At 47.1% G+C, this 23,522-nt stretch overlaps 1 long non-coding RNA gene across 1 annotated transcript; it reads left to right on the forward strand.

Annotated features, from left to right (window-relative positions):
• The first annotated feature begins 11,335 nt into the window (after window positions 1-11,335).
• LOC149127742 (uncharacterized) lies at window positions 11,336-22,165 on the forward strand. Its single transcript, XR_016228884.1, has 2 exons — window positions 11,336-11,466; window positions 21,616-22,165. It is a non-coding gene; the product is annotated as an uncharacterized LOC149127742 (long non-coding RNA).
• The last annotated feature ends 1,357 nt before the right edge of the window (window positions 22,166-23,522 follow it).

Here is a 23,522-nt window from a genome sequence, read left to right on the forward strand (position 1 = left end):
TCACTCATGCTTAAAGACAGAGCTCTGGGTAACCTCCCTGGAAACCCTGCCAGACACAAGTTCAGTTTCCCACCTGTTGTGCTCCTATCTGTAATGAATACCTGCTGTGTCTACCTCTGTGTGCATATATGAGGGTATTTCAAAAAGTACATGAAAAATGTATATTATGAAAAAGTGTGCATAAATTTAAGATTTTTTGCAAAATAAACTTTTAAAAAAAATTTGAGAAGCAAAAGAGAGAAAGAGAAAGAGAGAGTTCTCATCTGCTGGTTTACTCCCCAAATGCCTGCAATGGTTGAGTCTAAGCCAGGCTGAAGCTGAGAACTGAGTAGCTAATTTAGGTTTCTCATGTGGGTGGCAGGGACCCAATCACTTGAGCCATCACCACCTGTTGCCTGTAGGGTGTGCATTAGCAGGAAGTTGGAGTTGGGAGTAGAATCCAGACACTGATATGGGATGTGGGCATCTTATTTGCTAGGCCAAACACCTACCTGAAACTTAATTTTTTTTTAACAGACAGAGTTAGACAGAGAGAGAGAGAGAGACAGAGAGAAAGGTCTTCCTTCCATTGGTTCACCCTCCAATGGCCACTACAGCCAGCGTGCTGCACCTATCTGAAGCCAGGAGCCAGGTGCTTCCTCCTGGTCTCCCATGCAGGTGCAGGGCCCAAGCACTTAGGCCATCCTCCACTGCCTTCCTGGGCCACAGCGGAGAGCTGGACTGGAAGAGGAGCAACTGGAACAGAATGCGGTGCCCCAACCAGGACTAGAACCCAGAGTGCCAGCGCCGCAGGCAGAGGATTAGCCAAGTGAGCTGCAGCGCTGGCCCCTGAAACTTAATTTTAAATTTTATTTTCCACCACTTTATATAAGTGCCTGTGTACATGTCTGCTATGCATGTATGTATAGATATGTAATATTCACAGTGAGCATGCCTAAAATACTATGTGCCTGGTACTCTTCTGCTCTCTTGTCACCTTTGAATTCCATCTCCACTGCTGGTCCATGAGTGATGCTAATAACTTGGTCACAGCATCAGGAACTGGCAAGAACTAGAATTTGAGCTCAAGCCCCAGAGCCATGTGCCAGAGCAATGCCACCCTGCTGGCCCTTGGCTGTCATCACACTGTGTTACAACCACTGATGTCATTCCTGGTCACCCTCTCTTGATTCTTGGCCCCTTGAGTGCAGGGGCACATTGTGTGAATCTATGAATGACAAAGATGATGATAAATTCAGTGAGACACAAAATTCATTGCTTTTCTTTTTTCTTTTTTAAGAATTAGTTTTATTTATTTGAAAGAGTTAGAGAGACAGGTATAGCCAGAGAGAGAGAGAGAGAGGTCTTCCATTCTGCTGATTCACTCCCCAAATGACCACAGTGGCTAGAGCTGAGCTGATTTGAAGCCAGGAGCTAGGAGCCGCTTCTGGGGCTCCTACACGGGTGCAGGTGCCCAAGGAGTTGGACCATCTTCTACTGCTTTCCTAGGCCATAGCAGAGAGCTAGATCAGAAGAGGAGCAGCCAGGACTTGAACTGGCACCCATATGGGATGCCAGCACTGCAGGTGGCACTTTAACCCGCTGCACCACAGTGCCGGCCCCCATTCACGGCTTTTCTTTCAAGAGGCTCACAGTCTTCCCTTTCTTAACAAAATGGGTTCAGGGCTTCTAAACAACCCTAGAAATACTTATATTATTCCAACTTTATGGGTAAGAAAAGTGGGGTGCAGAAAAGTAATGTGCCAAGGTTCACAGCTGGGAAGCACTTGCAGGAGTTCAGACTCCAGTGGCCTGGCTCCAAAGCCTATACTCTTAATTTCTACAATGGATTCCCCTTTAGCATCCTCACTGGACAGAGCAGACACAGAACAAGAGGCAGGTACAAACACCTGAGCAGCTAGCGAGGACGGGGAACCAGTCAGCAGCTTGGGAGAGGTGGGAGTCAGCGCTACTCAGCAAGGCTGGATGGATGCCTGTCCTAGTAGTGGAGGGATGGGGAGGGGTGAAAACTGAAAAGCAGATGGGGGTCTGGATAGCACCATTCAAGCTTGGAGCTCATTCGCAAGCAGCTCTTCCCTGCTCTGTAAAAGGGGCCTTCGCTGATTTTGTGGTCAGGGAAGGTTGCATGGGATACGTGTTTGGGGCATGGGGGGATGCATTTTGGTTGCTCACCGAGAGGCAACAGCAGAGCAGCCAGCAACCTCCTGCCGTCCTTTTTCTTGTCCCAGCTGTCCACTTGCCATCTGCCTAGCTCTGTGACAGGCGCTGTGAATCACAGGATCGCCTGAGTCACTCATTTCCTCTCCGAGGAATCAATAATGCCAAGCTTCACAGAAGCAGGCAATCAGGTTTGAATGAGGAGTCACAAAGATTGAGCTCTGGCTCTGCGTTCCCTGCTGAACTGGCACTGCTGTCGGGCCAGGCTTGCTGCCAGCTCTCAGCTTGAGCTTTTGGGCCATCAACCCAGAGTTCTGGCTCCTTGACTTTCATCTGGATTTGATGTTCAGACTGCAGACTCAGCCAGAGGCACAGTGGGCCCGAGAGATCATAGTTTTGGCTCAGAGGGGGAAAGTCTAAAATATGAAGATGAGTGTGTACTGATTAGCTTGTGTCTTCAACCTCTGAGACAGGCCTGTCCTTTATTTCACTCACAAGTGCTAATAGATGTCCTGAAAGTAAATTTACTGTTTTCATATCCCAGAACTACCTTCTACAGCTATGATGCACAAAGCCTTTGAATGCAATAGAAAAGTCAGAATGCCTCTGGTATATCAGGCTATGTGGCTAAGCAGAGGCTGTGGCCCATCTCATCCCAGGGTGCCCCGTCATCTTCCTGTCCTAGTCCCTAGCCTACATTCTGCCGTGATGGACTCACACTTAGTCTGCAGCCCTGGCGGAAGAGATCCTTAGAGTCTAGGAGTTTGGGGCATGTGCCCTGGAGCCAGACTGCTTGGGCTCCTGTTCTAGCCTCATTCTTCCTCTCTGTCCAGATGATCGCTTGGGAGAGCGCCTGGCACATAGGTAGGCAGTGCTGTTGAAGTGTTCACCCTCCAGGGCCTCCCTAACAGGGTCCCTCCTCTCTGCTCAGTCTTAATGACCACATCGTTTGTCTGTGTTCTAGGATCTGGGCCATCCCAAGGCCAGGCTTCTCACCTTCATGCCTGTGGCTGGAGATAATCATTTCGGTGTTGTGGCTTTTCAGCAGCCTGAACGAATGGTAGGTATTCTCCCCTCCCCATTCCAAGAATGCTGCCAAGGGTGTCCTTGGCGACTTTGGCACTGTGGGGGTAAACAGAGAGGCCAGAACTAAGGCACCCACAGGCATTTGGAATATCTCCCCCATGCAGAATCATGTCGCAGACAAAAAGTCCCAACTGAGAGGGGGAGAACTGGGCTGACCATGAAGGGAAGGAGGTTTTGTTGTTGTTGTTTTAATTAATTATTTATTTATTTGAAAGTCAGAGTTACTGAGAGAGAGGGAGAGACAGAGACAGAGAGATCTTCCATCTGCTGGTTCACTCCCCCAGATGACTGCAATGGCCAGGACTGGGCCAGGCTGAAGTCAGGAGCCAGGAACTCAATCATGGTTTTATACATGGGTGCAGGGACTCAAGTACCTGGGTCATCTTCCGCTGCCTTGTCAGGCTCATTAGCAGGAAGCAGGATTGGAATTGGAGCAGCTGGGACGTGAACCAGTGCCCATATGGCATGCCAGGGGTTGCAGGTGGTGATTTTCCTCACTGTGCAACGCCAGCCCTGAAGGGAAGGTTTTGAAAGCTGTTTGAGTGCCTGGGAAGAGGGCACAGGTGTGCAGGTCCTGGAATAGTGGAGACCAGGACCCCAGTCCTTCCCACTGCATGGACCTCATGGCAGAAGTGGTACCTAAGGAAGGGTGTTCATTAAGCACTGGTCCTGCTGCTAGCCTTGGAAAGATCTGGGGATGGGGCTGAGCCACTGCTTTCAAGGGACTTGTGTGGCTTTTTTTTTTTTTTAAGAATTATTTATTTTACTTCAGAGTTACACACACGCACACACACACACACAAAGATGAGAGAGAGAGAGAGAGAGAGAGAGGTCTTCCATCCACTGGTTCACTTCCCAGATGGCTACAATGGCCGGAGCTGTGCCAGTCCGAAGCCAGGAGCCAAGAGCTTCCTCTGGTCTTCCCATGTAGGTGCAGGGGCCCAAGAACTTCCACTGCTTTCCCAGGCCACACCAGAGAGCTGGATCAGAAGTGGAGCAGCTGGAACTCTAACCAGCACCCATATGGGATACCGGCACTGCAGGCAGTGGCTTTATCCACTACACCATAGCAATGGCCCCTTGTGTGGCTTTTGGCACCGAACATCTAAACAGTGACCTGAAGGGATCAAAAGGTCTTTTAGAATGTTCTAGACTGGCCACATCACCTCTCTGGTCCTAGGGGGAAGGTTACCATTCCCCTGCACTCCGACCAGTGTTGGGATTGAATTTCCTGATTGGAAGTGGCTCTGAATGAATGTAACAGTTCAGAAACAGAAAACGGCATGGCCTTAACCCCTAGTGAAGTGAAATTCCCTGTGTGCCCTGCCCATGGAATTGGCAGAGCTAAGTATGGAATATTTGGTGAGGAGGCAAATGCTGGTAGGACCTTGACATTTATCCGGGCATGATTTACCTACCTTGAGTAATGGCTGTCCTGGCTGTTTCCTGAGCAATTAAAACACATTCAAATGAGCTGTCTTGGAACAAAAACTCAAAAGGGATTCGTGACTGCAGGTTGGCAACAAGTTGAATTTATAACTCACTAGGCTCACATTGTTGGTTGCTGGAGCAACCAGGCATTTTGCTTTGTTCTACCATGGCTGGATGGGAGTGTCCAGTCTGAACCTGGCTCACGAAGCCCCACCTAGTGTGATAAAGGTTAAAGACAAAACCCCAAAGTCTTGCTTTGCCTGTTGATGTCCATTTCACAAAGCTGCCCTGCGCCTACAGTTTTAGACCTTGCTCAGAATGAAAGTTATTTAGGCTGTTATTTTTTTTCCCTGTCTCAATTACTTGTGGTTATTTACACAGGGATTATTCAGGTGAACTAAATCTAGAGATAATCGAGAAATGTTCCTTTAGCTGTTGGTCTCTGCTGTTTCCCTCCCCACACTTCAAAGGCTTCTTTTTAGCTTATAGATTTTATTTATTTCCCCTCCCAGGACCCCCAAGAATTCATCCTTGACTTCTCTCCATGCTCTTTTGTTTTTTATTTTGCTTCTAATTATCTTTTAGAGAAGTGTGAGTATCTGAAACTGATCAGAAGGTACAAAGTTCCCATGTATCTGCCTTGCGCAGCCTCTTGCCTTATCAGGGCATGTACCTGGCCTGGGCTACAATGGCGGAACCTGTGTAGGGGCACTGTTAGCACCAAGTCCGTAGTTCACGTTGGGGTTCACCTTTGCTCTTGTGCGTTCTGTGATCTCCAGCAACGATAGCATCAGGCAGAGCGTTTTCACCTCCCTAAAATCCTCTCTGTTCCGCCTGTTTGTCCTTCCCTCTTTCCTAACCTTGGCTGCTACTCCTGTTTTTACTGTTGCCACATTTTTGCCTTTTCCAGAATGTCACATGGTTGCATTTTTTTTTTTTTTTTGGACAGGCAGAGTGGACAGTGAGAGAGAGAGACAGAGAGAAAGGTCTTCCTTTGCCATTGGTTCACCCTCCAATGGCCGCCGCGGCCAGCGCGCTGCGGCTGGCACACTGCGCTGATCCGAAGGCAGGAGCCAGGTGTTTATCCTGGTCTCCCATGTGGGTGCAGGGCCCAAGGACTTGGGCCATCCTCCACTGTACTACCGGGCCATAGCAGAGAGCTGGCCTGGAAGAGGGGCAACTGGGACAGAATCCGACGCTCCGACCGGGACTAGAAACCCAGGTTACCAGCGCCGCAGCCAGAGGATTAGCCTAGTGAGCCGCAGCGCTGGCCTGGTATGGGTTTTGATAGCTGCAAAAACCATTTGGGGAAGAATTATGGAAATTGGACTATGGGATTGGCTCATAAGTGATATTAACACTCATGAAGACTGTTATTATGGTTTATTAGGCATGGCTGGACTAATTTTCCTTATGGAGACTGTCCTGATTTATTTTTTTAGTTGCATGCTAAAGTATTTAGAGATAGAACATCATGCATGCAATTTACATTTAAATACTTTAACAATAAAGTGAATGCAAGAGAATAAAATCTGGAAGAACAAAATTATTTATTTATTTGAAAGAGAGATGATAGCGGGTGAGAAGTTGAGAGAGAGAGAGAGAATATCTTCCATCTGCTGGTTCACTTCTGAAATACTTGCAACAGCCAGGGTGGGCCAGGCCAAAGCCAAGGGTTGGGAACTCAGTTTGGAAGTCCTGTGTGGGTGGCAGGGATCTGAGTGTTTGAGCCATCACCTGCTGCCTCCCAGGGCGTGCATTGGCAGGAAGCTGGAATCTGGAGCAGAGCCAGGACTTGAACCCAGGCACTTCCATATGGGAAGTAGGCTTCCCAAGTAGCATCTCAACTGTTACACCATATGCCCAACCCACTATATCTTTGTTGGTTGTTCCAACCCGAAAGGTAGCTGTACTGTAGTCCATGGGTAAAGAGACAGGTCTTAGGCCAGCATCGGCGTCCCATATGGGAGCACCACTTCAAGTCCCGGCTTCTTTGCTTCTGATCCAGCTCCCTTTGAATGCGCCTGGGAAAACAGTGGAAGGAAGCTCTAGTACTTGGGCCCCTGCCACCCACGTCAGAAACCTGGATGGAGATCCTGGCCCTTGGCTTCAGCCTGGCCCAGGCCCAGGCCCAGCCATTGCAGTGAACTGGGGAGTGAACCAGTCTGTGGACGATCTCTCTCTCTCTCTCTCTCTCTCTCTCTCTCTGTCACTCTGCCCTTCAAACAGATAAATACATTTCAAGAGAGCGAGAGGAGAGTTTCTGAACTGTATGATCTTGGCCCAGGTCCTTTGCCTGTCTGTGCCTCAGCTTCCTCAGCTGTGAGGAATATTAGTAAATCCACCACACAGGATAGCTGTGAGGACAAATGAGCTCTTACACATTAAGAGCGTAAAAAGAGGCTGGTCATAGTGGCCACTTGGTGGGTGAACCAACGGAAAAAGGAAGACCTTTCTCTCTGTCTCTTTCTCTCTCTCCCTCTCACTAACTCTGCCTGTCAAAAAAAAAAAAAAAAAAGAAAAAAGAAAAAGAAAAAAAGAAAAGAGGTCCTGGCACATAGCAATGAGACAGTGTTAGCTGTTGCTGTAGCTGTTCTTGTTGTTGAAGTGTGTGTTCCTACAGCTGTTGGTTTGGCATGAACAGATAGAATCGTGCCCTTCTCGGGTTTTCTGGTGTGTTGCTAGTGGCCACAAGAGCTGCATGTTCCTTGGAAGCCATTTTTTAGTTCTTTCCACTACACTGGGAACTGTCCCAGCCCCTATTTTAAGGGCTGATGATGAGGGCTAAGGCCCAGAAACATTTGCTGTTACTGCTTGTAATGGGGCTTTTGGGTTCCTCTCCCATTAAAAATCCAAAGTTTTAAGTGAAGTTAAGTAACAGGTGATTGAAGCTACTCCTAAGCCTAGAATCTTCTGGCAGGAAGATTTAACTTTTTAAATTAGGAATACTGGGCTAGAAAATGTTTTTCAATGAACAAACACAACAGAAGATGCCTGTATAACCATGTCTCTTCAAGCAAGTCTGATACATAATGATTAAGGACCATTGTTTAACTTTGTCACTAACAAACTTTCTAGTAAACAGGATTTTGTAAGTCTGTGTCAGATTTTCAGTTGGAAAAATATTTTACTTCAGTTAATATTACAAATGGCTTTATTTTATATTGTTCTATATTATTTTTGATTTTGGATCTTTAGTAGCAATTAATAATTTTTTTTTGTTCCTGTCTTCTCTCAAACACTGGGAACACTGGATGTTTGGAAGCTATCAGGACTTGCTCACCCATTATAACAGCCCATTTTATTGCAGATTGATTCTAGGGTAAACAGAAATCTTCAAGACTAAATGGATGTATATCAGAGAAGAACATAATTAGGTTAAATTGTACCACTGTGAGTAATTCTGAAAATCATTCCTCTTGCAAGGCCAACAGTACCCAAGAGATTTAGATATTAGAATGCTATTTTGATGCTGCCATATCATGATTCATAAAGGTAAAACATTTAAAATATATGTAGAAATGATGTTTATTTTTATTTTTAAAGAAGATTTGTTTATTTGAAAAGCAGAGAGACAGAGAGGCAGGGAGAGAGAGAGAGAGATCTGTCTGCTGATTCACTCTGCCTGTGGCCACAATAGACTGGATTGGGCCAGGCCGAGGCCAGGAGCCTGGAACTCCATCTGAGTCTTCCATGTGGGTGGCAGGGGACCAAGAACTTTTGCCACCTTCTGCTGCCTTCCCAGGTACATTAGCAGGGAGCTGGATGGGAAGTGGAGCAGCCAGGGCTCAAACTGTCACTCATATCGGATGCCAGTGTCACAGGTGGCAGCATAACCTGTTGTGTCACAACACTGGCCCCTAAGTAATTTTTTTAAGATTTATTTATGTATTTGAAAGTCAGAGTTATACAGAGAGACGAGAAATGAGAGGCAGAGAGAGAGAGAGAGAGAGAGGTCCACCATCCACTGGTTCATTCCCCAACTAGCTGCAATGGCCGGAGCTACGCTGATCCAAAGCTAGGAGCCAGGAGCCTCCTTTAAGTCTCCCATGTGTATGCAGGGTATCAAGGACTTGGGCCATCTTCTGCTGCTTTCCCAGGCCATAGCAGAGAGCTGGATTGGAAGTGGAGCAGCCGGGTCTTGAATTGGCGCCCACATGTAAAGCCGTCATGACAGGTGTTGGCCTAACCTGCTACGCCACAACACCAACCTCCTAAGTGATTTTTAAAACCTGACAATAAATTTCAAGTACTGTGCTACACTGTTTTACGTGGGATATCATCTTTTCTTCTCGCAGTCACTCACGGGTCTGCCTGTACCTGTCTTTCCCTAGCAGGGCACTGAAACATGGACAAGTCAGATGCCTGGCCAAGGTCACATCAACAGCTGTGCTCAAGGCGTGATTGAAACTTAGAATCAGTGGTTAATTCTTCACCCAAACAGGAGCCTGGAACTCTCTCCACATCTCCTGCATGGATGGCGGGGACCCAGCTGCTTGAGCCCTCACTGGCTTCCTGCCAGGATGTGCATTAGAAGGGAGCTGCAATTGGAAATGGAGCGAGGGCTGGAACCAGGCACTCTGATATGGATGAGGGCATCCCAGGTGGCGTCTTAGCTACTGTACTAAGCAGCCACATGTTGACATTTGAGCAAATCCAAGTAGGCATAATTATTTTCCTCCTTATCTCATATAAAGGTTAGCAAACTGTAAACATCATTGTGCTCCTTTGTTCTCTCACCTGCACCCACCCCCAAGTCTCTTTTCTTTTTAATCCAGGAATCTTGCTGTATCATTATATAGAGAACTTTCTTATTCTTTCTTTGTAACTTCATAGAATTCCATGCTGTACACCTACCACAGAGTACTTAACCAGGCTCCCATAGGTGGATACAAGGATCGTCTCCACTTTCTACTTATACCACAACAAATAGATTTATACAATATGATTTTTTAAAATTTATTTGACAGGTAAAGTTTTTCAGGCAGTGTGAGAGAGAGACAGAGAGAAAGGTCTTCCTTCCGTTGGTTCACTCTCCAAATGGTAGCAATGGCCGGAGCTATGCCGATCCGAAGCCAGGAGCCTGGAACTCCATCTGAGTCTTCCATGTGGGTGGCAGGGGACCAAGAACTTCTGCCACCTTCTGCTGAGTCTCTTCTCGGTCTTCCATGCGGGTGCAGGGGCCCAAGGACTTGGGCCATCCTCCACTGCCATCCCAGGCCATAGCAGAGAGCTGGACTGAAAGAGGAGCAACCAGGACTAGAACCCAGCGCCCATATGGGATGCACGGCAGGCAGAGGATTAACCTAGTGTGCCACTGCTGCCGGCCCCTACAATATGATTTTTGTAGATGGGTACAGCTTCACAGAGTTGGTAAATGGTAGGGCCACAATCCTGAGATTTTTGACTCAAAAGAGAGGTACATTTATTTTTTTAACAGCTATTGCAGATTTCTCTCCAGACTTGTGTTCAGCAGATGGTTCTAGATTTATTTCCAGGGTCCTGTTGGCGGCAAAGTCAATGGAGAAGAGTGGCTGGGGATACCTGGCTGACTCCCCTCTGTGGTCTCCAGCAATGCAGGTCTGGCTCCAAACTTGCCTGTCCCATCAGCAAAGCAGACGCCTGGCAGGCAGACAACCCCAACACTGGGGAAGGCAACATAGCAATCGCTGGTACCAGGAGCTAGAGCCTTGGGGGTCTTATACTGTGCTCCATGCAGCTGGTCAGAGTCTTCCTTTCTGCCACCCTGTATTTGTCTCTGAGGAACTGGAAGGACTTTGTGCAATGTCAGCTTAGCTAAATTGGAACATTTCATAGATACACAAGAATACTGTGCCCAGAAGGGCTCATGGTTATGGTTGCTGTTGGAGAAAGCAGTGTGATATGTGAGAGGCAGAGGTGCAGCAGCCAGGGCACTTTGAAGGCCATGGATGGCAGAGGCAGTTAGCAGTGCCAGTGGATTCCACTTTGCTCTCATTTTTTTCTTCTGGATTCTTTTCAACGTCCAGCTCTTCTCTCCACTACTGTCTGTACTCACAGCTGTGATCCAAGCCCACCACACCATGCTGTGCTATGAGCTCACAGAGGTGGAGCCATGAGGAGCACACAACCTTCTACAGTTTTGACTCCAGACCCCAGTGTGGCTCCTGGCTTTGGCCTGGCCCAGCCCTCACTATTGCAGGCTTTGGGAAGTACTCAAACCAGGCACTCTGATATAAGATGCATGTAGCCCAAGCAACGTCTTAAACTGCCATGTCAAATGCCTGCCCCCAGAGCAGACACTCAGACTCCTGGAACAAACTTTACTATCCACAGTAAAAGGTGAAGAGAATAAGGATTAAGTCAGAGCTGACAAAGTCTGAAAAAACATAAAAAATGAACAGATTTTATCAATAAGGAGGAACCTTACCTTAGGGAGTATTTGCCCTGAAACTGGTGTGGTATGATGTCCTTGTGATTAGCAAGGCATTTACAGTTGTTGTTTATCTCATCTTTTTATGATCACTTTAAAGTTTGTTTTGTGCGTGTATCATACTGTTCATGGTGCATTGGTAAGTATACTATCAGAAGCATGGGTTGAACATTTTTTGCTGAGTAGAGGGGCGTGGTTAAAACACTGGTGAGCACTGCTGGGGACTAAGACTGACGTGTCCGATACTCACCAGCTTAGGAAGAAGCAGAGTGTGCGTGGCACAGCTTGGACTCTGCAGTTAGAGACTGCAAAACACCGATGGTTCTACTTTTTATGACGTGGGACACAGTTAAAGAAAGGATTGCCTTTGACAAATTCAAGTAAGTATTTTCATTTCGACTGTTAGGAAAAATTCACTCCAAACCCAGTTTATAGGAAAAATAGGACTAAATCTAAGACTTTCGCTTTTACCTGATTCAGCATCTGAATAGCAACTCAGTATTGCTAACCTGTTGATGTTTTGGAAATCAAGAGAGAATTTTGTTAGAGTATTTAAGGTGTACAGTGTGTATTTTTGAGCGTGCTTCACAGAGCTAAAGTTTTCCTTTGTTCAGGAACAGAAGCATCCCTTGGGCTGTCATAGATCGACGGTTCATAGCATAAAATTTTAAAAGTGTATTTTATTCAGAAAATAGTCATATTTAGTGCTCTAAGTTATTTTAAAACTTTGTAAAAATCCACACAGGAAACAGAAAAGGAAACAGGGTGTAACTGTGGACTAAACTGTGCTACAGTACAGATAATCCCCTAAATCTCAGCGAGTTGACGCTACAAAAGCTTTCTTTAAAATCCACAGTGCGTGTCTAATGTGGCTTGTCGGGTAGAGCTCTGCTCACTGAGATCTCTCGGGGACTGTGTGAGGACCTTTGAACCTGTGAATAGGCTCCCTTGCCTGGTAACAGGCTCTTTGCTGATGTGATTAAGTAGGAGATCTTGAAATGGGGAGATTATCTTGGATTATCCTGGTAGGTCCAATGTAGTCACATGAGACTATACAAAAGGAAGGCAAGAAAGTCAAAGACAGTGGTAGTAGGAGATGTGACCACAGAAGCGAGAGGTTGGATGGACGTGAGGAAGGGGCCCCGAGCTAAGCTAAGCAGGGAATGGATTCTTCCCTGAAGCCTCCAGAAGGAACTGGCCCTGTTGACACCTTGACTATAGCCTAATGAGTCTGCTTTTGGCCTTTGACGTCCAAAACTTTCAGATGAGAGATGTGTGTTGTTTTAAGCCGCAACGTTTGTCGTCATGTTATGGCACCAATAGGCAACTCAGAGACCTGAGTCCCATCTTGACAAATGCTTTTGTGACTGCTAAGGCGGAAAGTGGGAAAGTGGTGAAGTATGCATTTGTTCTTCAAGCTTCAACTAGAAATCACGCACGCAGTCTCTGCTTATATTTTTTGGCTAGAGCGAGTCACACAGTCACCTTGACTTCAGAAGAGGTGGGGAGTGCATGGCAACCACTGACCTGGAGGGAACTGAGGGGTGGGGTCTTAGTGAGTGGCTAGGGGCTAACATAGCAAGAGCAGAATGTTAAAGGATGTGACTTAGGACAGCAAAGGTATGACTCACTCATGGAAACTCAATAGGTGACTGAGGGCACACAATCAGGACTGAAAAAAAGTACGGTTCAACAATTTCCCCAGTGAATTTGGGGAAGACATTGGTGAATGTGACAGTGGCTCATGCGCAGAATCCCAAAGACAGGAAGATTCCACCTCCCCAGGGCCCCAAGGAGTAAGGAGAGATAGCTTAGTCCTGACATGAGGAGAAGGGAGGCTGAGGAGCAGGGCCAGGGACTCAGTGCAGTTCCCAGGCTCCCTGGTCAGGTGGCTTCTGGCTGGCTTTGGCTCTTGATAGGAAATTGGTGGTAGGAGGAGCCAGGCTATTTCTTCTGCTCTTCTCCTTGGGCAGGGACAGGGACTGCCTCTGCTCTTGTCTGCCAGGTGACCCTGACTCCAGGAACTCCCCCTTTTCCTTCATCTCTCCAGTGAGGGGTGGGAGTAATTTGCAGTTTTGCTAATCTGTGAGTTGCTCATCAGTGAAACCAGTTTCCTGTGTTGGAATTCCTGGCTGGACTCTTGCTGAAGCGCTGAGTAACCCAGAATCTGACCAGTATGGCTCACAAGGGCCAGCTCTGGACAAGGGAATGTTCTTGTGGTTTTAAGCAATAGGTGGGAAGACTTGTGAAAGCTGCACACACCAACAGGACCAGGGCAGAGTGGATAGAGTTCCAGGTTTGCCAGGTGCAGTGCAGGGCTGCCTCATACAATAATATAGACTGGATAATAATTCTTTGTTGTCAGAGTTGTCTTGTGCATTGTAGGATGTTTGGCAATATTTGGAACATATTTAAAAATTACTCATTGTTTATCTGAAACTCAAGTTTAACTGGGTGTCCTGCATCTTTGTTTAATAAATCTGGCGGCCTTCCTAGAGAATGAGCTCATGTTGAAAGCTGTGTTTCAAGCTGGACTGTGCAGGAATAAATATACAAGTAGGCAGGGATGGTTTGGGGAAAAATTAGGCACTGGAATCAGATCTTGATTCATATCAGTTATTAACTAACTGAGGCAGTTAGGAAGCATGTATTAGTTCAATCGGAGAAATTAGGGGAGTGATGGCTCAGAAAAATGCCTGTGTGGGGCCAGCACTGTGGCACAGCAGGTTAAAGCCCTGGCCTGAAGCGCCGGCATCCCATATGGGCACTGGTTCAAGTCTTGGCTGCTCCACTTCTGACCCAGCTCTCTGCTATGGCCTGTGAAAGCAGTAGAATATGGCCCAAGTCCTTGGTCCCCTGCACCCACATGGGAGACCTGGAAGAAGCTCCTGGCTCCTGGCTTTGCATTGGCACAGCTCTGGCGGCCAACTGGGGAGTGAACCAGTGGATCTAAGACCTCTCTCTCTGTCTCTACCCCTCTCTGTAACTCTGCCTTTCAAATAAATAAAATAAATCTTAAAAAAAAAGAAAAATGCCTGTGTGTGAGTTTGTTTGTATGTGTGTGTGTGCATATGCACACACATAAAGATGAGTTATTGGCTGGTGCCATGGCTCACTTGGCTAATCCTCTGCCTCCAGCACTGGCACCCTGGGTTCTAGTCCTGGTTGGGGCACCACATTCTGTTCCAGTTGCTCCTCTTCCAGTCCAGCTCTCTGCTGTGGCCCGGGAAGGCAGTGGAGGATGGCCCAAGTGCTTGGGCCCTGCACCCACATGGGAGACCAGGAGGAAGCACCTGGCTCCTGGCTTCAGATAGGTGCAGCGCGCCAGCCATAGCAGCCATTTAGGGGGTGAACCAACAGAAGGAAGACCTTTCTCTCTGTCTCTCTCACTGTCTAACTCTGCCTCTCAAAAAAAAAAAAAAAAAAAAGATGAGTTATAGAAATTACCTGAAATAATGACAAATGCTAGAGAAGTATTCTCAACTATTTGGGAGCCTAGCAATGGTGAACTGCTACCTGTTTCTTGAGCACAATAGTGGGAGACAAAAGTATCCTCCAAAGATCAAATGTCTGGCACTGGGATTGTAGTGCAGCTGCCTGGGATGCTGACATCCCATAATGTAGTGCCAGTTGGAATCCCAGCTGCTCTGCTTCTAATCCAGCTTCCTGCTAATGCAGGAGGCAGCAGATGGTGGCTCAAGTCCTTGGGACCCTGCCATTCACATGGGAGACCTGCATGAAATTTCAGGCTCCTGTCTTTGACCTGGCCAAACCCACACAGTTGTTGCCATTTGGGGAGTGAACTAATGGATGGTGTCTTTCCCTCTCTCTCTCTCTCTCTCTCTCTCTCTCTCTCTGTGTTATTTTGCCTTTCAAATGAATTAAATAAATCTCTTTAAAAAAAAAACAGACCAAATATCCAAACTTGGTGATCTGTTTCAATCAGTGGTTCTCAACTGGAGGCACTTGTGTCCCCAGGGTCTATTTGGCAATACTTAGAGATGTTTTTGACTGTCACGAGTGGTAGAAGGTGCAGTTGACATCAACTGGGTGGAGGCCAGCTGAACATTCAGCAAGGTACAAGCCATTCCTCAAAATAATGAATTATTTAGTGCAAAAGATCATTAGTGGCCGGTGCCGCGGCTCACTAGGCTAATCCTCCGCCTTGCGGTGCCGGCACACCGGGTTCGAGTCCCGGTAGGGGCACCGGATTCTGTCCCGGTTGCCCCTCTTCCAGGCCAGCTCTCTGCTGTGGCCAGGGAGTGCAGTGGAGGATGACCCAAGTGCTTGGGCCCTGCACTCCATGGGAGACCAGGAGGAGCACCTGGCTCCTGCCTTCAGATCAGCGCGGTGCGCTGGCCACAGCGCGCTGACTGGCGGCCATTGGAGGGTGAACCAACGGCAAAGGAAGACCTTTCTCTCTGTCTCTCTCTCTCACTGTCCACTCTGCCTGTCAAAAAAAAAAAAAAAAAAAAGATCATTAGCGCCACTGTTGAGAAACCCTGCTGTAAATGCATCTGGAAAGCCAGCAGTTGGCGCACGTCCTGAAAAGCCTCTGCAGAATGTGTCCCTCTGGGAGTGAAACCAGATAATAGGGCAGAAATCCCAGGAGGACAGATTCCAAACTGAAATGGAAGCAATTGGCCCCACGTTTGTCATCCTCTTTCTGGGATTTAGCCACCTATGCAGATAACAGTCCTCACTATGTGGGGTACGCATGGCGTTGCTATCCCTGTGTGTATTAGTGTATTTGGTGTTGCTATAACAGAATACCTGAGGCTGAACAGTTTATATGTACAAGAGGTTTATTTAGCTCACAGTTTTTGAAGCTGGAGGTGCAAGATCTGGCAGCTGCATCTGTTTGGCCTCTGGGAAGTGTTCCCTTGGCTGCATCACAATACGGTGGAGAAATCGAAAGGGAACCAAGGGGCCAAGTGCTTTATAACATTCAAATTTCAGGAGAGCTAACCAGGGTCATTGAGAAACTACCTTAATCCCTTTATTTCATTTATTTTAAAGGCAGAGTTACAGAGAGAGGGGGAAAGATAGAGAGATCTTCCATCTGCTGGTTCACTCCCTAAATGGCTGCAATGGCTGGGGCCAGGCCAGGCTAAAGCCTGGAGCCAGGAGCCTCATCCAGGTCTCCCATGTGGGTGCATGGGCCCAAGCACTTGGACCATCTTCCACTGCTTTCCCAGGCACATCATCAGGGAGCTGGATTAGCAGCCTCTGTAACTCTAATGGTGCCCATGTGGGATGCTGGCATTGCAGGTGGTGACTTAACCACTATGCCATAATACTGATCCCTACACCTCACCTCTTACAGATCCTACCATGCAGCAGGTTAAGCCATCACAGCATCATATCAGAATACTGGCTTGCCACCCAAATTTTCCACTTCTAATCTAGATTACTGCTAATGTTCTTAGGAGGCAGCAGATGATGGCCTGGGTGCTTTGGAGACCTGGATAAAACTCCTGGCTCCTGGCTTTGGCCTGACCCAGCTCTGGTTGTTGCAGATATTTAAAGAGTAAATCAGCAGATGGAATCCCGCCCTCCACATCACTATGCCTTTGAAATAAGTACATATATACAATCTTTTAAAAAAGATTCCACCACCTGTCACATCATCACCCGAGCTTCCAGAACATGAGCCTCTGGGGGATGCACTACATGTAAGCCATAGCATGGTGCGCATTTAATCAGTATTCCTACATGTTTTAGCCAAACCATTGTTCCTTCAGTGTGATTCATTTCAGCATAAATCAAGAGGTGGATATACGGGTGGCAATGTGGTTCAAGTTCAAGGAGTTCATTTTGGGAAGCTGTAAGCTAAACCAGTCCAAGAAGCTATTAGAGACATGGATGAAAACCAAGGGAATTCTCAGTTCTTGGCAGAGGCAACCAAGTGTATTTATCAAAACTCTGTCAATTCCAGAGGACAGAAAAACAACTGGGTTGTTCTTGGGGTAGCTCATGGTCCTAGAGGAGGAGCTGCACTGTAACAGAGCTGCCTCCTGGACTCGCTCACTCTCTCCATCCGTTTCTCATTTCTGGCATCACTTTGCAGAACAGCTTTCTCTACATGGTCATGGGGAAGATACCAGGTGGCAGCCTAAATGTCACATCCTCCCAACATAGAACTTGTCTTTTCCACTATGCATATGTCAGACTCAGGAAAAGTCCCTGTTTACTCCTGGACCATGCACTGGTTCTGGGGACAAGGGAGCTCTGACTGGCCAGGCCTGTGTCCCGGGCCTCCCCTTGTCATCAGGAATGAAGTAATGCATTCAAACAGTAGATGTGGAAGGAAGAATGCTTTTTCTGGGACCACATTACTGGGGCTCTAGTACTGACATTTCTTGAATGTTGCAGTTGGCACTTGACTGCTGGAAGGAGCTAGACTTGGGAGAATTTTTATCCCTGGTGTTGCAGGCCAACTTGGAGACTGTTTGGCTAAGGATCCAAACCTTTTCAAGTGGGGAAATTATCCTGTGCTCCTGGAGCCTTTCCTATCAGAGAATCACGGAAATAGAATCACCCGGTAGGAAGTCACTGCTATATGTTGGTTGATCAATGTCTTCTCAGTACTGATACATGTGGGTAGTGCACAGTACTCTCTCTGCAGGCCCCCTTGGGCTGGTGGCCTTCCATAGTCATTGGAGTCCTGTGAGAGGAGCAGCATGACCTCTGGAATCCCATAGACTGAATTCTGCCCCAAGTCTACCGTTCCTGGCTTGGATCCACTGGACCCCACTAAACCCCACCTTCCTCATCTGTGGAGTGGACCAATAATCCCACCTCAGGGCTTGTCAGAGTATTAAATGAGACAATCTGTGTATGGTGTCTGCATACAGTGGATGTTTCCCCTTCTTTCCTCTCTCCTCCTTGTAGATTTTTTGCCTGCCTTTCAGAGAGATGTAAAGATGCTGGATTACTTTAAAGTTCAGCAATATATAACTCCACTTGTAGGAACATTTTTGCACATTGAAAAGAACACTCAGCTGATATAGATGTAAATATTTAAGAAAATATAACTTTAAAATATGAGACATGACACATAATAATTTGGTTAGTAAACTAAGCTAATCATTATTCAATTTTTATGTTGCCCAACAAAATAACTTTAGATCTAAAAGGACACTAAAAGTAAATATTGAATATATTAAATAGACTTCCACTGACTTTGCCCCCCTCCTTCAAGAAGTCAAATGCTCTTTTCATACCGAAGTCTTGAAATGGGTATAACATTTCCTTTTTTGGTGGCTGCACTATTGGTAGCTTGTAAATGCTAACTTGTAGGCCTTCCTGACAGTGCACTGTCCCAAGTTGCTGAGGATAAGGAGCCTGGAACCTCACCAGAGCAGTGCTATTTGAATAAATACTGTGGGGAAAGCACCTGGAGAACTGACCATTGCCTAGTCACAATCATTGCTCCCAGCACAAGCAAGAGTGGAGATTTATACCTCAGAGTCAATGCAGAAGAAGTCCTTGCAACCTGAAATTTTAAACTGTGTACTAGTCTTGGCCTGCATTTGGCCTATCTAAAGGAAAAAGCACAGATCCCATTGCAGCTGAGTTAAATCTTTGGAGTGTTGGTTGGCACACATGAAATGAAATGGACAATAGAGCTTGACAAGTTTGATTTACCCACAGGTTTAATGTTTCTTGTTTCAATCCACGGAAGGCTCAGATAGAGCAAATAGGCAGAGGAAAAGGCAAAGTCCCTTTCTTTTTTGGAGCTGAGACACCTTTCTTCTCCTGCCCTGGGACTTTAGAACTCTTGGCTCCCTGGCCTTTGGACTCCAGGACTTGGACCAGCAGTTGGGAAACCTTCAACTTAGTCCAAGTCACAGTGCTGGTATCCCAGGGTCCCCAGCTTGCACACATCCTGTTGTGGGACTTCTCTGCTGCCATAATCACATAAGTCAATCACCCTAATAATCCCCTCTTATCTATCTATCTATCTATCTATCTATCTATCTATCTATCTATCATCTATCAGCTCTTTTTGATGTATGTCTCTCTTTTTTTTTTATTTGACAGTAGAGTTATAGACAGAGAGACAGAGAGAAAGGGGTGTATATCTCTTCACACAGAAAGCAAGTCCTGGTGGGTATCTTGATGTTCCATTATTTGTTTCAAGGTCAGGAGAAATATTTTCTATACATGTTTGGGATTTGAAAACTTCTATTTGGAAGAATCCCTATGAAGGCTTTTATGAAAGATATCTATAACCATACATGTGTCAACCATAGAAAAATTTGAAAACACTAAACAGAGAGAAAAATAATCTTATATAAAAGTCTTGGGATTCATTTTAATAATGATTCATTTGAATTCCCCTGTAACCCTGTGAGAGCCTGGGTGGACACATCACTTCCCTTCCCCTGGGAGGGGAGGCTCCCTGTCCTGCCTGCGCTTACCTGGGCCAACTTGTGGCACAGCCAAGTCTGCTTATTTCTTCTCTCTTCTGCCTCCAGAATATGCTTAATGCAATATTTTCTTTTTCTGTTTTTTTTATTTAAGATTTTTTTTAATTATTTATTTATTTATTTTCATTTTATTTGACTGGCAGAATCCCAGAACGAGATCTTCCATACCCAGCCAGTTCACTCTTCAATTGCCCACTGTATCTAGGATCAGGCCAGACCAGGATGAAGCCAGGAACCAGGAACTCAAATCAGGTCTCCCTTGTGGGTGGCAGGGACCCACATATATGAGCTGCCATCTGCTGCTTCCCAGGGTGTACATTAGCAGGGACCTGAAACAGGCACCCTGGTATGGGATGTGGGCATCTCAAGTGGAATCTCAACTACTGTTCCCAACACCTGCCACTGCAGTGGTTTTTATTTTAAATTTCTATTGCTGTGTAACAAATACCATACACTCAGTAACTTCAGACAACACTGGCTTGTTAGCTCCCAGTTCTGTAGGTCAGATGTCTAGCATGGCATGGCTGGGGTGTCTACTCTGGGTGTCACAGGGGTGAATCAAGGTATCAGCTGGGAGGACAGTGACGGTGCCTTTGGAGAATGTAGTTCCTCGCAGTTGCAGGCCTGCAGTCCTTGTGTCATTGCTGTCAGCCAGGAGCCACTCTTAGTTGCTGGCGACTGTGTGTTCTTCGCCATCCTTTTATCTTCAATCCATGGAAACTTTCCTGTGCTACTGCTGCTGCTGCTGTTGCTTCTTCTCCCTCCCCCACTTTTTTTTTCCTTAAAGATTTATTTATTTGAAATGCAGAGTTACAGAGAAAGAGAGAGAGACAGAGAGAGAGGTCTTTCATCTGCTGGTTCACTCCCCAAATGGCCGCAGCAGCCAGGGCCGGGCCAGGCTGAAGTCAGGAGCCTGGATCCAGGAGCTTCTTCAGGTCTCCCACCTGGGTGGAAGGGCCCAAACACTTGGGCCATCCCTCTGCTGCTTTCCCAGGCCATTATCAGGGAGCTGGATCAGAAGTGGAGTAACCGGGACTCGAACCGGCACTCATAAGGGATGCAGCCATCATGGGCAGCTGTCCCCTTTCCTGTGCTTCTGTCCACTGCCCCCTTCCTCTTGTGCTGTCAGCCAGAGGAAGCTCTCCTCTCTTCAAGAGCCTGTGTGACTGGGTCGGGCCCATCTGGATGGTCTCCCGACTTTAAGACCAGCTGTGCCGTAGGACATCCTGTCATCACAGGAGCGATGCATGGGAAGGGTGGGGGTCTTGGTGGTTCCTTAGAGCTCTGCAGGTCGCCGAGGTCTGCCTCTTCTCACAGTGGTGTTTGCAGACTGTTGCGTGAGAACAAGCTGACACCTCACGGAGAGTGAGGATTCTTTAGTCGCACCCCAGACCTTGGAGTCAATTTCTGAGAGCACTGGGCCTGGGAATCTGCACTTTATACAAACTTTGCGGACGGTTGTGATCCTCCCTGGAATTTGAGAAGCTAGAATTGGAGATTGGTGTTTCATCAGCCTGGGTTGGAACACAGCCTCCTGACCACATGGTAGGGTGTGCAGCCCACATGTCCCCAGGGAGGCCTGTGCACTGGCGTCCCCAGCCTCTGCAGCTCAGTTCCCCTGTAGGAATTGCCCTCCCGGGAAAGGAACTGCCTTGTCTAAGGTCGTGTCCTCTTACCAGGAGCAGCCCATTCCCATGGACTTGTCCGTGAGCGGATGCGGAGACCTGCCTCTTCTTGCTTCAGGCAGAGGCATCCCTGCAGGGCCGGTGCAGCCCGTCACCCTCTCAGGCCTGTGCAGCCTGTCCCCTCTGAGGCCCGTGCAGCCCGTCCTAAGTGCAGTTCGGCTTCCTTGTCCGCCCCACTCTGCTCCTCTCCCTCCCACACAGGTGTCCCTGCAAGGTCACCTCCAGAAGCATCTCTGCCCAGGTCGTCTCAGAACCTGTTTCAGAGACTCTTACCTAAGATGCACACACAATGTGTTTGAGATCCAGCTTGGTAAATCCCTCTCGCGTTATATCCCAAACATGTTTGCTGCTTTCCATCTCCACCGCTGGCTCATCCAAGCCACCATTTCTCTGTCTTGGTCCCCCGCAGGAGCCTCCTAAATGCTGTCACTGCTATGACTCCCCTCCCACTCCGATCCCCAGCATCTGTGCAGCAGCTGCAGGAGCACTGACCGCCCCTGTGCCGTCCACTTCCTCCATGAAGCAGAGCTGGAAGAGCCAGGGGCTGTGTTCTCAGGCTGTGATTGGTCACCGCTGTATCTGCAGCAGAGTAAACACCAGTAGATGCTTGTTGAATAAAGGAATAGATGAAAGCAGCAAACACCCCTGGCCACAAGAAGACAGACACAACCAAACTAAAATTGGATCAGGGGTGGATGTTTGCCCTAGTGATTAAGATGTCCTTGTCCCATATCAGAGTGCTTAGGCCGTTCCTGGCTCTGGCTCCTGATTCCAGCTTCCTACCAGTGTGATCTTGGGAGGCAGCAGTGACAGCTCAAGCAGTTGGGTCCCTGCTGCCTGTACAATTGAGTGCCACCTGGATTGAGTCCCTGGCTTCTGCCCCCTGCCCCAGGGGGTAACTGGCAGGTGAAAGCCTCCTTTCTCTTCCAAATAAATAAAATATTTTTTTAATTGGAAAATGGATCTTGTGCTTTTCCACAAAAAACTAGGAATATGGATCATAAAGTTGCTTTCATATCAAGATTTTCTTCTGAATGTTTCCTCAACATCCAGGATTTGAGATTAGTCTCGGTAAATACCAGGGAAAGATATTTTTGGTCTTTGGGTCGTTTTGGAGCCTAATACACAACAGTCATGTCTTTTCTTTTATGTAACAGTTGAATTCCAGCTGTATGAGATATAACATTAATATCTACAGAGGAGACTTGGGGCTGGGACTGTGGCGTAGCGGGTAAAGTCACCGCCTGCAGTGCCGGCATCCCATAGGGTGCCAGTTTGAGACCCGGCTGCTTCACTTCTGATCCAGCTCTCTGCTATGGCCTGGGAAAGCAGTAGAAGATGGCCCAAGTCCTTGGACCCCTGCACCCACGTGGGAGACTCAGAAGAGGATTCTGGCTCCTGGCTTTGGATGGGCCAAGCTCTGGCCATTGTGGCCATCTGGGGAGTGAACCAGCAGATTGAAGGCCTCTCTCTGCCTCAGCCTCTCTGTAACTCTGCCTTTCAAATAAATAAATAATTTTTTTAAAAAAGGAAACTTTATTCTCCCAGTGACTGACAAAATTACTGGTACATTTCCTGGTTGGGAAGGAGAATAATTTCTTGATAAATCTAATTGAGAACTTTTAAGTAGACATGTGAGTCACCTTCTGCATAACTCTAAGTTTCAATGTAGGCTTGGTGGGTTTATTTTAAGTGCAGGCTATTTATGTTCTCTGACGTCATTTTTACTGATAGTTTCCTTTTTGGAAACAAGTACCTTGGCTGCGGTGATTGGTGAGGAATATGGTACGCACTCCCCGAGCGAGTCATTCCTACAGCAGCTCAGCAAAGGGCAGCTTTGTGATACAGTGCAATTTTGGAATGGCTATTATTAAGGAAGAAAAAAAATGTTCTCTGGGTAGTCAGAATGATTCAGACTGCAAGAGCATCACATGATTTATAAGTAGTAATTTGCTAGCCTTGGCTTCCTGGGGGAAGAGAAATACTTGAAAAAATATATATATATACACACACACATACATATTTCTCCCATGTATACCAACGAGTCCATGACATCATTTCAATTTAAAAGCAAAAATTTGAGCTCGTTAAAAAGACCTTCTCTTTGACCAGGGCAGACTAATCTGATATAGAAAGAACAAGCTCCTACCATACGCGTTTGCAGGCTGATAACTTCCAGGCCAGCGATAGTATTCCTGAGCGTCCGTGTGGAGAAAGACTCCTCCTTAGGTATCACAGAAGTCACAGTGCAACAAGCTTCCAACATACACATCGTTATGTCTCCTGGACCTCATTCTCCCTGCTGATGTGCCAACA

The sequence above is a fragment of the Oryctolagus cuniculus genome, chromosome 2, assembly GCF_051225735.1.
Source record: "Oryctolagus cuniculus isolate XC-2025 breed Fujian yellow rabbit chromosome 2, ASM5122573v1, whole genome shotgun sequence".
Taxonomy (NCBI): Eukaryota; Metazoa; Chordata; class Mammalia; order Lagomorpha; family Leporidae; genus Oryctolagus; species Oryctolagus cuniculus.